The sequence below is a fragment of the Papaver somniferum genome, unplaced genomic scaffold (assembly GCF_003573695.1).
Source record: "Papaver somniferum cultivar HN1 unplaced genomic scaffold, ASM357369v1 unplaced-scaffold_67, whole genome shotgun sequence".
NCBI classification, from domain to species: domain Eukaryota; kingdom Viridiplantae; phylum Streptophyta; class Magnoliopsida; order Ranunculales; family Papaveraceae; genus Papaver; species Papaver somniferum.
This window is the reverse complement of record NW_020649526.1, coordinates 1,447,212-1,461,765: the sequence shown is the minus strand read 5'-3', so window position 1 is coordinate 1,461,765 and position 14,554 is coordinate 1,447,212.

The following is a 14,554-nucleotide window of genomic DNA, read 5'->3' as shown; positions in this document are numbered from 1 at the left end:
ATCTAGTGCTACGAAATATAATTAACTTAAAGCTTTTTCAGAGCTTTTTAGAGTTCTTCAGAGCTCTTTAGATATTTTAGGGCTTTTTAGATATTTTAGGTCTTTTTAGAGTTTTCAGGGTTTTTTAGAGTTTTCAAGGCTTTCTAGAGAACATTCAAAGTTGGTCTTCACTATTGTAGGGATTTGTTATTATCATTCTTTAACGAATCTCCTAGCTTGTAGATCTCAGTGCTACAGAGTAAAATTCAATTGAAGCTTTTCAAGGATTTTACGAGTCTTCATGAGCTTTTTAGAGTTTCTCAGAGATCTTTCAGGTCTCTTTAGTGTTTTTAGGGTTTTTAGGAAACATTCAAAGATAATCTTCATTATTATAGGGAATTTTGTTAGTATCATTCTTTATAAATAATTAAGTCACTTTTAGTTGGGTTTAAGAATCCCCTGGCTAGTAGATCTAGTGCTACGAAATATAATAAAATTAAAGCTTTTTTAAGAGCTTTTTAGAGTTTTCAGAGGTCTTTAGATTTTTCAGAGCTCTTTGGATATTTTAGTTCTTTTTAGAGTTTTCAGGGTTTTTTAAAGTTTTCAAGGCTTTTTAGAGAACATTCAAAGTTGATCTTCACTATTGTAGGGATTTGTTATTATCATTATTTAACGAATCTCCTAGCTTGTAGATCTCAGTGCTACAGAGTATAATTAAATTGAAGCTTTTCAAGGATTTCAAAAGTCTTCCTGAGCTTTTTAGAGTTTCTCAGAGATCTTTCAGAGCTCTTTAGTGTTTTTAAGGTTTTTAGGAAACATTCAAAGATAATCTTCATTATTATAAGGAATTTTGTTAGTGTCATTCTTTATAAATAATTAAGTCACTTTCAGTTGGGTTTAAAGAATCCCCTGGCTAGTAGATCTAGTGCTACGAAATATAATTAACTTAAAGCTTTTTCAGAGCTTTTTAGAGTTCTTCAGAGCTCTTTAGATATTTTAGGGCTTTTTAGATATTTTAGGTCTTTTTAGAGTTTTCAGGGTTTTTTAGAGTTTTCAAGGCTTTCTAGAGAACATTCAAAGTTGGTCTTCACTATTGTAGGGATTTATTATTATCATTCTTTAACGAATCTCCTAGCTTGTAGATCTCAGTGCTACAGAGTAAAATTCAATTGAAGCTTTTCAAGGATTTTACGAGTCTTCTTGAGCTTTTTAGAGTTTCCCAGAGATCTTTCAGGTCTCTTTAGTGTTTTTAGGGTTTTTAGGAAACATTCAAAGATAATCTTCATTATTATAGGGAATTTTGTTAGTATCATTCTTTATAAATAATTGAGTCACTTTTAGTTGGGTTTAAGAATCCCCTGGCTAGTAGATCTAGTGCTACGAAATATAATCAAATTAAAGCTTTTTTCAGAGCTTTTTAGAGTTTTCAGAGGTCTTTAGATTTTTCAGAGCTCTTTGGATATTTTAGGTCTTTTTAGAGTTTTCAGGGTTTTTTAGAGTTTTCAAGGCTTTTTAGAGAACATTCATAGTTGATCTTCACTATTGTAGGGATTTGTTATTATCATTATTTAACGAATCTCCTAGCTTGTAGATCTCAGTGCTACAGAGTATAATTAAATTGAAGCTTTTCAAGGATTTCAAAAGTCTTCCTGAGCTTTTTAGAGTTTCTCAGAGCTCTTTCAGGTCTCTTTAGTGTTTTTAGGGTTTTTAGGAAACATTCAAAGATAATCTTCATTATTATAGGGAATTTTGTTAGTATCATTCTTTATAAATAATTAAGTCACTTTCAGTTGGGTTTAAAGAATCCCCTGGCTAGTAGATCTAGTGCTATGAAATATAATTAACTTAAAGCTTTTTCAGAGCTTTTTAGAGTTCTTCAGAACTCTTTAGATATTTTAGGGCTTTTTAGAGTTTTCAGGGTTTTTTAAAGTTTTCAAGGCTTTTTAGAGAACATTCAAAGTTGATCTTCACTATTGTAGGGATTTGTTATTATCATTATTTAACGAATCTCCTAGCTTGTAGATCTCAGTGCTACAGAGTATAATTAAATTAAAGCTTTTCAAGGATTTCAAAAGTCTTCCTGAGCTTTTTAGAGTTTCTCAGAGATCTTTCAGGTCTCTTTAGGTTTTTTTAGGGTTTTTAGGAAACATTCAAAGATAATCTTCATTATTATAGGGAATATTGTTAGTATTATTCTTTATAAATAATTAAGTCACTTTCAGTTGGGTTTAAAGAATCCCCTGGCTAGTAGATCTAGTGCTACGAAATATAATTAACTTAAAGCTTTTTCAGAGCTTTTTAGAGTTCTTCAAAGCTCTTTAGATTTTTCAGAGCTCTTTAGATATTTTAGGTCTTTTTAGAGTTTTCAGGGTTTTTTAGAGTTTTCAAGGCTTTCTAGAGAACATTCAAAGTTGGTCTTCACTATTGTAGGGATTTTTTATTATCATTCTTTAACGAATCTCCTAGCTTGTAGATCTCAGTGCTACAGAGTAAAATTAAATTGAAGCTTTTCAAGGATTTTACGAGTCTTCATGAGCTTTTTAGAGTTTCTCAGAGATCTTTCAGGTCTCTTTAGTGTTTTTAGGGTTTTTAGGAAACATTCAAAGATAATCTTCATTATTATAGGAATTTTGTTAGTATCATTCTTTATAAATAATTAAGTCACTTTTAGTTGGGTTTAAAGAATCCCCTGGCTAGTAGATCTAGTGCTACGAAATATAATTAAATTAAAGCTTTTTTCAGAGCTTTTTAGAGTTTTCAGAGCTCTTTGGATATTTTAGGGCTTTTTAGAGTTTTCAGGGTTTTTTAGAGTTTTCAAGGCTTTTTAGAGAACATTCAAAGTTGGTCTTCACTATTGTAGGGATTTGTTATTATCATTCTTTAACGAATCTCATAGCTTGTAGATCTCAGTGCTACGGAGTATAATTAAATTGAGGCTTTTCAAGGATTTTAAGAGTCTTCCTGAGCTTTTTAGAGTTTCTCAGAGCTCTTTCAGGTCTCTTTAGTGTTTTTATGGTTTTTAGGAAACATTCAAAGATAATCTTCATTATTATAGGGAATTTTGTTAGTATCATTCTTTATAAATAATTAAGTCACTTTCATTTGGGTTTAAAGAATCCCCTGGCTAGTAGATCTAGTGCTATGAAATATAATTAACTTAAAGCTTTTTCAGAGCTTTTTAGAGTTCTTCAGAGCTCTTTAGATATTTTAGGGCTTTTTAGAGTTTTCAGGGTTTTCTAAAGTTTTCAAGGCTTTTTAGAGAACATTCAAAGTTGATCTTCACTATTGTAGGGATTTGTTATTATCATTATTTAACGAATCTCCTAGCTTGTAGATCTCAGTGCTACAGAGTATAATTAAATTGAAGCTTTTCAAGGATTTCAAAAGTCTTCCTGAGTTTTTTTGAGTTTCTGAGAGATCTTTCAGGTCTCTTTAGTGTTTTTCGGGTTTTTAGGAAACATTCAAAGATAATCTTCATTATTATAGGGAATTTTGTTAGTATCATTCTTTATAAATAATTAAGTCACTTTCAGTTGGGTTTAAAGAATCCCCTGGCTAGTAGATCTAGTGCTATGAAATATAATTAACTTAAAGCTTTTTTAGAGCTTTTTAGAGTTCTTCAGAGCTCTTTAGATATTTTAGGGCTTTTTAGAGTTTTCAGGGTTTTTTAAAGTTTTCAAGGCTTTTTAGAGAACATTCAAAGTTGATCTTCACTATTGTAGGGATTTGTTATTATCATTATTTAACGAATATCCTAGCTTGTAGATCTCAGTGCTACAAAGTATAATTAAATTGAAGCTTTTCTAGGATTTCAAAAGTCTTCCTGAGCTTTTTAGAGTTTCTCAGAGATCTTTCAGGTCTCTTTAGTGTTTTTAGGGTTTTTAGGAAACATTCAAAGATAATCTTCATTATTATAGGGAATTTTGTTAGTATCATTCTTTATAAATAATTAAGTCACTTTCAGTTGGGTTTAAAGAATCCCCTGGCTTGTAGATCTAGTGCTACGAAATATAATTAGCTTAAAGCTTTTTCAGAGCTTTTTAGAGTTCTTCAGAGCTCTTTAGATATTTTAGGTCTTTTTAGAGTTTTCAGGGTTTTTTAGAGTTTTCAAGGCTTTCTAGAGAACATTCAAAGTTGGTCTTCACTATTGTAGGGATTTGTTATTATCATTCTTTAACGAATCTCCTAGCTTGTAGATATCAGTGCTCTAGAGTAAAATTAAATTGAAGCTTTTCAAGGATTTTACGAGTCTTCATGAGCTTTTTAGAGTTTCTCAAAGATCTTTCAGGTCTCTTTAGTGTTTTTAGGGTTTTTAGGAAACATTCAAAGATAATCTTCATTATTATAGGGAATTTTGTTAGTATCATTCTTTATAAATAATTAAGTCACTTTTAGTTGGGTTTACAGAATCCCCTGGCTAGTAGATCTAGTGCTACGAAATATAATTAAATTAAAGCTTTTTTCAGAGATTTTTAGAGTTTTCAGAGCTCTTTAGATTTTTCAGAGCTCTTTGGATATTTTAGGGCTTTTTAGAGTTTTCAGGGTTTTTTAGAGTTTTCAAGGCTTTTTAGAGAACATTCAAAGTTGGGCTTCACTATTGTAGGGATTTGTTATTATCATTCTTTAACGAATCTCATAGCTTGTAGATCTCAGTGCTACGGAGTATAATTAAATTGAGGCTTTTCAAGCATTTTAAGAGTCTTCCTGAGCTTTTTAGAGTTTCTCAGAGCTCTTTCAGGTCTCTTTAGTGTTTTTAAGGTTTTTAGGAAACATTCAAAGATAATATTCATTATTATAGGGAATTTTGTTAGTATCATTCTTTATAAATAATTAAGTCACTTTCATTTGGGTTTAAAGAATCCCCTGGCTAGTAGATCTAGTGCTATGAAATATAATTAACTTAAAGCTTTTTCAGAGCTTTTTAGAGTTCTTCAGAGCTCTTTAGATATTTTAGGGCTTTTTAGAGTTTTCAGGGTTTTTTAAAGTTTTCAAGGCTTTTTAGAGAACATTCAAAGTTGATCTTCACTATTGTAGGGATTTGTTATTATCATTATTTAACGAATCTCCTAGCTTGTAGATCTCAGTGCAACAGAGTATAATTAAATTGAAGCTTTTCAAGGATTTCAAAAGTCTTCCTGAGCTTTTTAGAGTTTCTCAGAGATCTTTCAGGTCTCTTTAGTGTTTTTAGGGTTTTTAGGAAACATTCAAAGATAATCTTCATTATTATAGGGAATTTTGTTAGTATTATTCTTTATAAATAATTAGGTCACTTTCAATTGGGTTTAAAGAATCCCCTGGCTAGTAGATCTAGTGCTACGAAATATAATTAACTTAAAGCTATTTCAGAGCTTTTTAGAGTTCTTCAGAGCTCTTTAGATTTTTCAGAGCTCTTTAGATATTTTAGGTCTTTTTAGAGTTTTCAGGGTTTTTTAGAGTTTTCAAGGCTTTCTAGAGAACATTCAAAGTTGATCTTCACTATTGTAGGGATTTGTTATTATCATTCTTTAACGAATCTCCTAGCTTGTAGATCTCAGTGCTACGGAGTATAATTAAATTGAGGCTTTTCAAGGATTTTAAGAGTCTTCCTGAGCTTTTTAGAGTTTCTCAGAGCTCTTTCAGGTCTCTTTAGTGTTTTTAAGGTTTTTAGGAAACATTCAAAGATAATCTTCATTATTATAGGGAATTTTGTTAGTATCATTCTTTACAAATAATTAAGTCACTTTCAGTTGGGTTTAAAGAATCCCCTGGATGTTAGATCTAGTGCTACGAAATATAATTAACTTAAAGCTTTTTCAGAGCTTTTTAGAGTTCTTCAGAGCTCTTTAGATTTTTCAGAGCTCTTTAGATATTTTAGGTCTTTTTAGAGTTTTCAGGGTTTTTTAGAGTTTTCAAGGCTTTCTAGAGAACATTTAAAGTTGGTCTTCACTATTGTAGGGATTTGTTATTATCATTCTTTAACGAATCTCCTAGCTTGTAGATCTCAGTGCTACAGAGTAAAATTAAATTGAAGCTTTTCAACGATTTTACGAGTCTTCATGAGCTTTTTAGAGTTTCTAAGAGATCTTTCAGGTCTCTTTAGTGTTTTTAGGGTTTTTAGGAAACATTCAAAGATAATCTTCATTATTATAGGGAATTTTGTTAGTATCATTCTTTATAAATAATTAAGTCACTTTTAGTTGGGTTTAAAGAATCCCCTGGCTAGTAGATCTAGTGCTACGAAATATAATTAAATTAAAGTTTTTCAGAGCTTTTTAGAGTTTTCAGAGCTCTTTAGATTTTTCAGAGCTCTTTGGATATTTTAGGGCTTTTTAGAGTTTTCAGGTTTTTTTTAGAGTTTTCAAGGCTTTTTAGAGAACATTCAAAGTTGGGCTTCACTATTGTAGGGATTTGTTATTATCATTCTTTGACGAATCTCATAGCTTGTAGATCTCAGTGCTACGGAGTATAATTAAATTGAGGCTTTTCAAGGATTTTAAGAGTCTTCCTGAGCTTTTTAGAGTTTCTCAGAGCTCTTTCAGGTCTCTTTAGTGTTTTTAAGGTTTTTAGGAAACATTCAAAGATAATCTTCATTATTATAGGGAATTTTGTTAGTATCATTCTTTATAAATAATTAAGTCACTTTCAGTTGGGTTTAAAGAATCCCCTGGCTAGTAGATCTAGTGCTATGAAATATAATTAACTTAAAGCTTTTTCAGAGCTTTTTAGAGTTCTTCAGAGCTCTTTAGATATTTTAGGGCTTTTTAGAGTTTTCAGGGTTTTTTAAAGTTTTCAAGGCTTTTTAGAGAACATTCAAAGTTGATCTTCACTATTGTAGGGATTTGTTATTATCATTATTTAACGAATCTCCTAGCTCGTAGATCTCAGTGCAACAGAGTATAATTAAATTGAAGCTTTTCAAGGATTTCAAAAGTCTTCCTGAGCTTTTTAGAGTTTCTCAGAGATCTTTCAGGTCTCTTTAGTGTTTTTAGGGTTTTAAGGAAACATTCAAAGATAATCTTCATTATTATAGGGAATTTTGTTAGTATCATTCTTTATAAATAATTAAGTCACTTTCAATTGGGTTTAAAGAATCCCCTGGCTAGTAGATCTCGTGCTACGAAATATAATTAACTTAAAGCTTTTTCAGAGCTTTTTAGAGTTCTTCAGAGCTCTTTAGATTTTTCAGAGCTCTTTGGATATTTTAGGGCTTTTTAGAGTTTTTAGGGTTTTTTAGAGTTTTCAAGGCTTTCTAGAGAACATTCAAAGTTGGTCTTCACTATTGTAGGGATTTGTTATTATCATTCTTTAACGAATCTCATACATTGTAGATCTCAGTGCTACGGAGTATAATTAAATTTAAGCTTTTCAAGGATTTAAGAGTCTTCCTGAGCTTTTTAGAGTTTCTCAGAGCTCTTTCAGGTCTCTTTAGTGTTTTTAAGGTTTTTAGGAAACATTCAAAGATAATCTTCATTATTATAGGGAATTTTGTTAGTATCATTCTTTATAAATAATTAAGTCACTTTCAGTTGGGTTTAAAGAATCCCCTGGCTAGTAGATCTAGTGCTATGAAATATAATTAACTTAAAGCTTTTTCAGAGCTTTTTAGAGTTCTTCAAAGCTCTTTAGATATTTTAGGGCTTTTTAGAGTTTTCAGGGTTTTTTAAAGTTTTCAAGGCTTTTTAGAGAACATTCAAAGTTGATCTTCACTATTGTAGGGATTTGTTATTATCATTATTTAACGAATCTCCTAGCTTGTAGATCTCAGTGCTACAGAGTATAATTAAATTGAAGCTTTTCAAGGATTTCAAAAGTCTTCCTGATCTTTTTAGAGTTTCTCAGAGATCTTTCAGGTCTCTTTAGTGTTTTTAGGGTTTTTAGGAAACATTCAAAGATAATCTTCATTATTATAGGGAATTTTGTTAGTATCATTCTTTATAAATAATTAAGTCACTTTTAGTTTGGTTTAAAGAATCCCCTGGCTAGTAGATCTAGTGCTACGAAATATAATTAACTTAAAGCTTTTTCAGAGCTTTTTAGAGTTCTTCAGAGCTCTTTAGATTTTTCAGAGCTCTTTAGATATTTTAGGTCTTTTTAGAGTTTTCAGGGTTTTTTAGAGTTTTCAAGGCTTTCTAGAGATCATTCAAAGTTGGTCTTCACTATTGTAGGGATTTGTTATTATCATTCTTTAACGAATCTCATAGCTTGTAGATCTCAGTGCTACGGAGTATAATTAAATTTAAGCTTTTCAAGGATTTAAGAGTCTTCCTGAGCTTTTTAGAGTTTCTCAGAGCTCTTTCAGGTCTCTTTAGTGTTTTTAGGGTTTTAAGGAAACATTCAAAGATAATCTTCATTATTATAGGGAATTTTGTTAGTATCATTCTTTATAAATAATTAAGTCACTTTCAATTGGGTTTAAAGAATCCCCTGGCTAGTAGATCTCGTGCTACGAAATATAATTAACTTAAAGCTTTTTCAGAGCTTTTTAGAGTTCTTCAGAGCTCTTTAGATTTTTCAGAGCTCTTTGGATATTTTAGGGCTTTTTAGAGTTTTTAGGGTTTTTTAGAGTTTTCAAGGCTTTCTAGAGAACATTCAAAGTTGGTCTTCACTATTGTAGGGATTTGTTATTATCATTCTTTAACGAATCTCATACATTGTAGATCTCAGTGCTACGGAGTATAATTAAATTTAAGCTTTTCAAGGATTTAAGAGTCTTCCTGAGCTTTTTAGAGTTTCTCAGAGCTCTTTCAGGTCTCTTTAGTGTTTTTAAGGTTTTTAGGAAACATTCAAAGATAATCTTCATTATTATAGGGAATTTTGTTAGTATCATTCTTTATAAATAATTAAGTCACTTTCAGTTGGGTTTAAAGAATCCCATGGCTAGTAGATCTAGTGCTATGAATTATAATTAACTTAAAGCTTTTTCTGAGCTTTTTAGAGTTCTTCAGAGCTCTTTAGCTTTTTCAGAGCTCTTTAGATATTTTAGGTCTTTTTAGAGTTTTCAGGGGTTTTTTAGAGTTTTCAAGGCTTTCTAGAGAACATTCAAAGTTGGTCTTCACTATTGTAGGGATTTGTTATTATCATTCTTTAACGAATCTCCTAGCTTGTAGATCTCAGTGCTACAGAGTAAAATTAAATTGAAGCTTTTCAACGATTTTAGGAGTCTTCATGAGCATTTTAGAGTTTCTCAGAGATCTTTCAGGTCTCTTTAGTGTTTTTAGGGTTTTTAGGAAACATTCAAAGATAATCTTCATTATTATAGGGAATTTTGTTAGTATCATTCTTTATAAATAATTAAGTCACTTTTAGTTGGGTTTAAAGAATCCCCTGGCTAGTAGATCTAGTGCTACGAAATATAATTAAATTAAAGATTTTTTCAGAGCTTTTTAGAGTTTTCAGAGCTCTTTAGATTTTTCAGAGCTCTTTGGATATTTTAGGGCTTTTTAGAGTTTTCAGGGTTTTTTAGTGTTTTCAAGGCTTTTTAGAGAACATTCAAAGTTGGGCTTCACTATTGTAGGGATTTGTTATTATCATTCTTTAACGAATCTCATAGCTTGTAGATCTCAGTGCTACGGAGTATAATTAAATTGAGGCTTTTCAAGGATTTTAAGAGTCTTCCTGAGCTTTTTAGAGTTTCTCAGAGATCTTTCAGGTCTCTTTAGTGTTTTTAGGGTTTTTAGGAAACATTCAAAGATAATCTTCATTATTATAGGGAATTTTGTTAGTATCATTCTTTATAAATAATTAAGTCACTTTTAGTTGGGTTTAAAGAATCCCCTGGCTAGTAGATCTAGTGCTATGATATATAATTAACTTAAAGCTTTTTCAGAGCTTTTTAGAGTTTTCAGAGCTCTTTAGATTTTGCAGAGCTCTTTGGATATTTTAGGGCTTTTTAGAGTTTTCAGGGTTTTTTAGAGTTTTCAAGGCTTTTTAGAGAACATTCAAAGTTGGTCTTCACTATTGTAGGGATTTGTTATTATCATTCTTTAACGAATCTCATAGCTTGTAGATCTCAGTGCTACGGAGTATAATTAAATTGAGGCTTTTCAAGGATTTTACGAGTCTTCCTGAGCTTTTTAGAGTTTCTCAGAGCTCTTTCAGGTCTCTTTAGTGTTTTTAAGGTTTTTAGGAAACATTCAAAGATAATCTTCATTATTATAGGGAATTTTGTTAGTATCATTCTTTATAAATAATTAAGTCACTTTCAGTTGGGTTTAAAGAATCCCCTGGCTAGTAGATCTAGTGCTATGAAATATAATTAACTTAAAGCTTTTTCAGAGCTTTTTAGAGTTCTTAAGAGCTCTTTAGATATTTTAGGGCTTTTTAGAGTTTTCAGGGTTTTTTAAAGTTTTCATGGCTTTTTAGAGAACATTCAAAGTTGATCTTCACTATTGTAGGGATTTGTTATTATCATTATTTAACGAATCTCCTAGCTTGTAGATCTCAGTGCAACAGAGTATAATTAAATTGAAGCTTTTCAAGGATTTCAAAAGTCTTCCTGAGCTTTTTAGAGTTTCTCAGAGATCTTTCAGGTCTCTTTAGTGTTTTTAGGGTTTTTAGGAAACATTCAAAGATAATCTTCATTATTATAGGGAATTTTGTTAGTATTATTCTTTATAAATAATTAAGTCACTTTCAATTGGGTTTAAAGAATCCCCTGGCTAGTAGATCTAGTGCTACGAAATATAATTAACGTAAAGCTTTTTCAGAGCTTTTTAGAGTTCTTGAGAGCTCTTTAGATTTTTCAGAGCTCTTTAGATATTTTAGGTCTTTTTAGAGTTTTCAGGGTTTTTTAGAGTTTTCAAGGCTTTCTAGAGAACATTCAAAGTTGATCTTCACTATTGTAGGGATTTGTTATTATCATTCTTTAACGAATCTCCTAGCTTGTAGATCTCAGTGCTACGGAGTATAATTAAATTGAGGCTTTTCAAGGATTTTAAGAGTCTTCCTTAGCTTTTTAGAATTTCTCAGAGATCTTTCAGGTCTCTTTAGTGTTTTTAGGGTTTTTAGGAAACATTCAAAGATAATCTTCATTATTATAGGGAATTTTGTTAGTATGATTCTTTATAAATAATTAAGTCACTTTCAATTGGGTTTAAAGAATCCCCTGGCTAGTAGATCTAGTGCTACGAAATATAATTAACGTAAAGATTTTTCAGAGCTTTTTAGAGTTCTTCAGAGCTCTTTAGATTTTTCAGAGCTCTTTAGATATTTTAGGTCTTTTTAGAGTTTTCAGGGTTTTTTAGAGTTTTCAAGGCTTTCTAGAGAACATTCAAAGTTGATCTTCACTATTGTAGGGATTTGTTATTATCATTCTTTAACGAATCTCCTAGCTTGTAGATCTCAGTGCTACGGAGTATAATTAAATTGAGGCTTTTCAAGGATTTTAAGAGTCTTCCTGAGCTTTTTAGAGTTTCTCAGAGCTCTTTCAGGTCTCTTTAGTGTTTTTAAGGTTTTTAGGAAACATTCAAAGATAATCTTCATTATTATAGGGAATTTTGTTAGTATCATTCTTTACAAATAATTAAGTCACTTTCAGTTGGGTTTAAAGAATCCCCTGGATGTTAGATCTAGTGCTACGAAATATAATTAACTTAAAGCTTTTTCAGAGCTTTTTAGAGTTCTTCAGAGCTCTTTAGATTTTTCAGAGCTCTTTAGATATTTTAGGTCTTTTTAGAGTTTTCAGGGTTTTTTAGAGTTTTCAAGGCTTTCTAGAGAACATTTAAAGTTGGTCTTCACTATTGTAGGGATTTGTTATTATCATTCTTTAACGAATCTCCTAGCTTGTAGATCTCAGTGCTACAGAGTAAAATTCAATTGAAGCTTTTCAAGGATTTTACGAGTCTTCATGAGCTTTTTAGAGTTTCTCAGAGATCTTTCAGGTCTCTTTAGTGTTTTTAGGGTTTTTAGGAAACATTCAAAGATAATCTTCATTATTATAGGGAATTTTGTTAGTATTATTCTTTATAAATAATTAAGTCACTTTTAGTTGGGTTTAAAGAATCCCCTGGCTAGTAGATCTAGTGCTACGAAATATAATTAAATTAAAGCTTTTTTCAGAGCTTTTTAGAGTTTTCAGAGCTCTTTAGATTTTGCAGAGCTCTTTGGATATTTTAGGGCTTTTTAGAGTTTTCAGGGTTTTTTAGAGTTTTCAAGGCTTTCTAGAGAACATTCAAAGTTGGTCTTCACTATTGTAGGGATTTGTTATTATCATTCTTTAACGAATCTCCTAGCTTGTAGATCTCAGTGCTACAGAGTAAAAGTAAATTGAAGCTTTTCAAGGATTTTACGAGTCTTCATGAGCTTTTTAGAGTTTCTCAGAGATCTTTCAGGTCTCTTTAGTGTTTTTAGGGTTTTTAGGAAACATTCAAAGATAATCTTCATTATTATAGGGAATTTTGTTAGTATCATTCTTTATAAATAATTAAGTCACTTTTAGTTGGGTTTAAAGAATCCCCTGGATAGTAGATCTAGTGCTACGAAATATAATTAACTTAAAGCTTTTTCAGAGCTTTTTAGAGTTCTTCAGAGCTCTTTATATTTTTCAGAGCTCTTTAGATATTTTAGGTCTTTTTAGAGTTTTCAGGGTTTTTTAGAGTTTTCAAGGCTTTCTAGAGATCATTCAAAGTTGGTCTTCACTATTGTAGGGATTTGTTATTATCATTCTTTAACGAATCTCATAGCTTGTAGATCTCAGTGCTACGGAGTATAATTAAATTTAAGCTTTTCAAGGATTTAAGAGTCTTCCTGAGCTTTTTAGAGTTTCTCAGAGCTCTTTCAGGTCTCTTTAGTGTTTTTAGGGTTTTAAGGAAACATTCAAAGATAATCTTCATTATTATAGGGAATTTTGTTAGTATCATTCTTTATAAATAATTAAGTCACTTTCAATTGGGTTTAAAGAATCCCCTGGCTAGTAGATCTCGTGCTACGAAATATAATTAACTTAAAGCTTTTTCAGAGCTTTTTAGAGTTGTTCAGAGCTCTTTAGATTTTTCAGAGCTCTTTGGATATTTTAGGGCTTTTTAGAGTTTTTAGGGTTTTTTAGAGTTTTCAAGGCTTTCTAGAGAACATTCAAAGTTGGTCTTCACTATTGTAGGGATTTGTTATTATCATTCTTTAACGAATCTCATACATTGTAGATCTCAGTGCTACGGAGTATAATTAAATTTAAGCTTTTCAAGGATTTAAGAGTCTTCCTGAGCTTTTTAGAGTTTCTCAGAGCTCTTTCAGGTCTCTTTAGTGTTTTTAAGGTTTTTAGGAAACATTCAAAGATAATCTTCATTATTATAGGGAATTTTGTTAGTATCATTCTTTATAAATAATTAAGTCACTTTCAGTTGGGTTTAAAGAATCCCCTGGCTAGTAGATCTAGTGCTATGAAATATAATTAACTTAAAGCTTTTTCAGAGCTTTTTAGAGTTCTTCAGAACTCTTTAGATATTTTAGGGCTTTTTAGAGTTTTCAGGGTTTTTTAAAGTTTTCAAGGCTTTTTAGAGAACATTCAAAGTTGATCTTCACTATTGTAGGGATTTGTTATTATCATTATTTAACGAATCTCCTAGCTTGTAGATCTCAGTGCAACAGAGTATAATTAAATTGAAGCTTTTCAAGGATTTCAAAAGTCTTCCTGAGCTTTTTAGAGTTTCTCAGAGATCTTTCAGGTCTCTTTAGTGTTTTTAGGGTTTTTAGGAAACATTCAAAGATAATCTTCATTATTATAGGGAATTTTGTTAGTATTATTCTTTATAAATAATTAAGTCACTTTCAATTGGGTTTAAAGAATCCCCTGGCTAGTAGATCTAGTGCTACGAAATATAATTAACGTAAAGCTTTTTCAGAGCTTTTTAGAGTTCTTGAGAGCTCTTTAGATTTTTCAGAGCTCTTTAGATATTTTAGGTCTTTTTAGAGTTTTCAGGGTTTTTTAGAGTTTTCAAGGCTTTCTAGAGAACATTCAAAGTTGATCTTCACTATTGTAGGGATTTGTTATTATCATTCTTTAACGAATCTCCTAGCTTGTAGATCTCAGTGCTACGGAGTATAATTAAATTGAGGCTTTTCAAGGATTTTAAGAGTCTTCCTTAGCTTTTTAGAATTTCTCAGAGATCTTTCAGGTCTCTTTAGTGTTTTTAGGGTTTTTAGGAAACATTCAAAGATAATCTTCATTATTATAGGGAATTTTGTTAGTATGATTCTTTATAAATAATTAAGTCACTTTCAATTGGGTTTAAAGAATCCCCTGGCTAGTAGATCTAGTGCTACGAAATATAATTAACGTAAAGATTTTTCAGAGCTTTTTAGAGTTCTTCAGAGCTCTTTAGATTTTTCAGAGCTCTTTAGATATTTTAGGTCTTTTTAGAGTTTTCAGGGTTTTTTAGAGTTTTCAAGGCTTTCTAGAGAACATTCAAAGTTGATCTTCACTATTGTAGGGATTTGTTATTATCATTCTTTAACGAATCTCCTAGCTTGTAGATCTCAGTGCTACGGAGTATAATTAAATTGAGGCTTTTCAAGGATTTTAAGAGTCTTCCTGAGCTTTTTAGAGTTTCTCAGAGCTCTTTCAGGTCTCTTTAGTGTTTTTAGGGTTTTTAGGAAACATTCA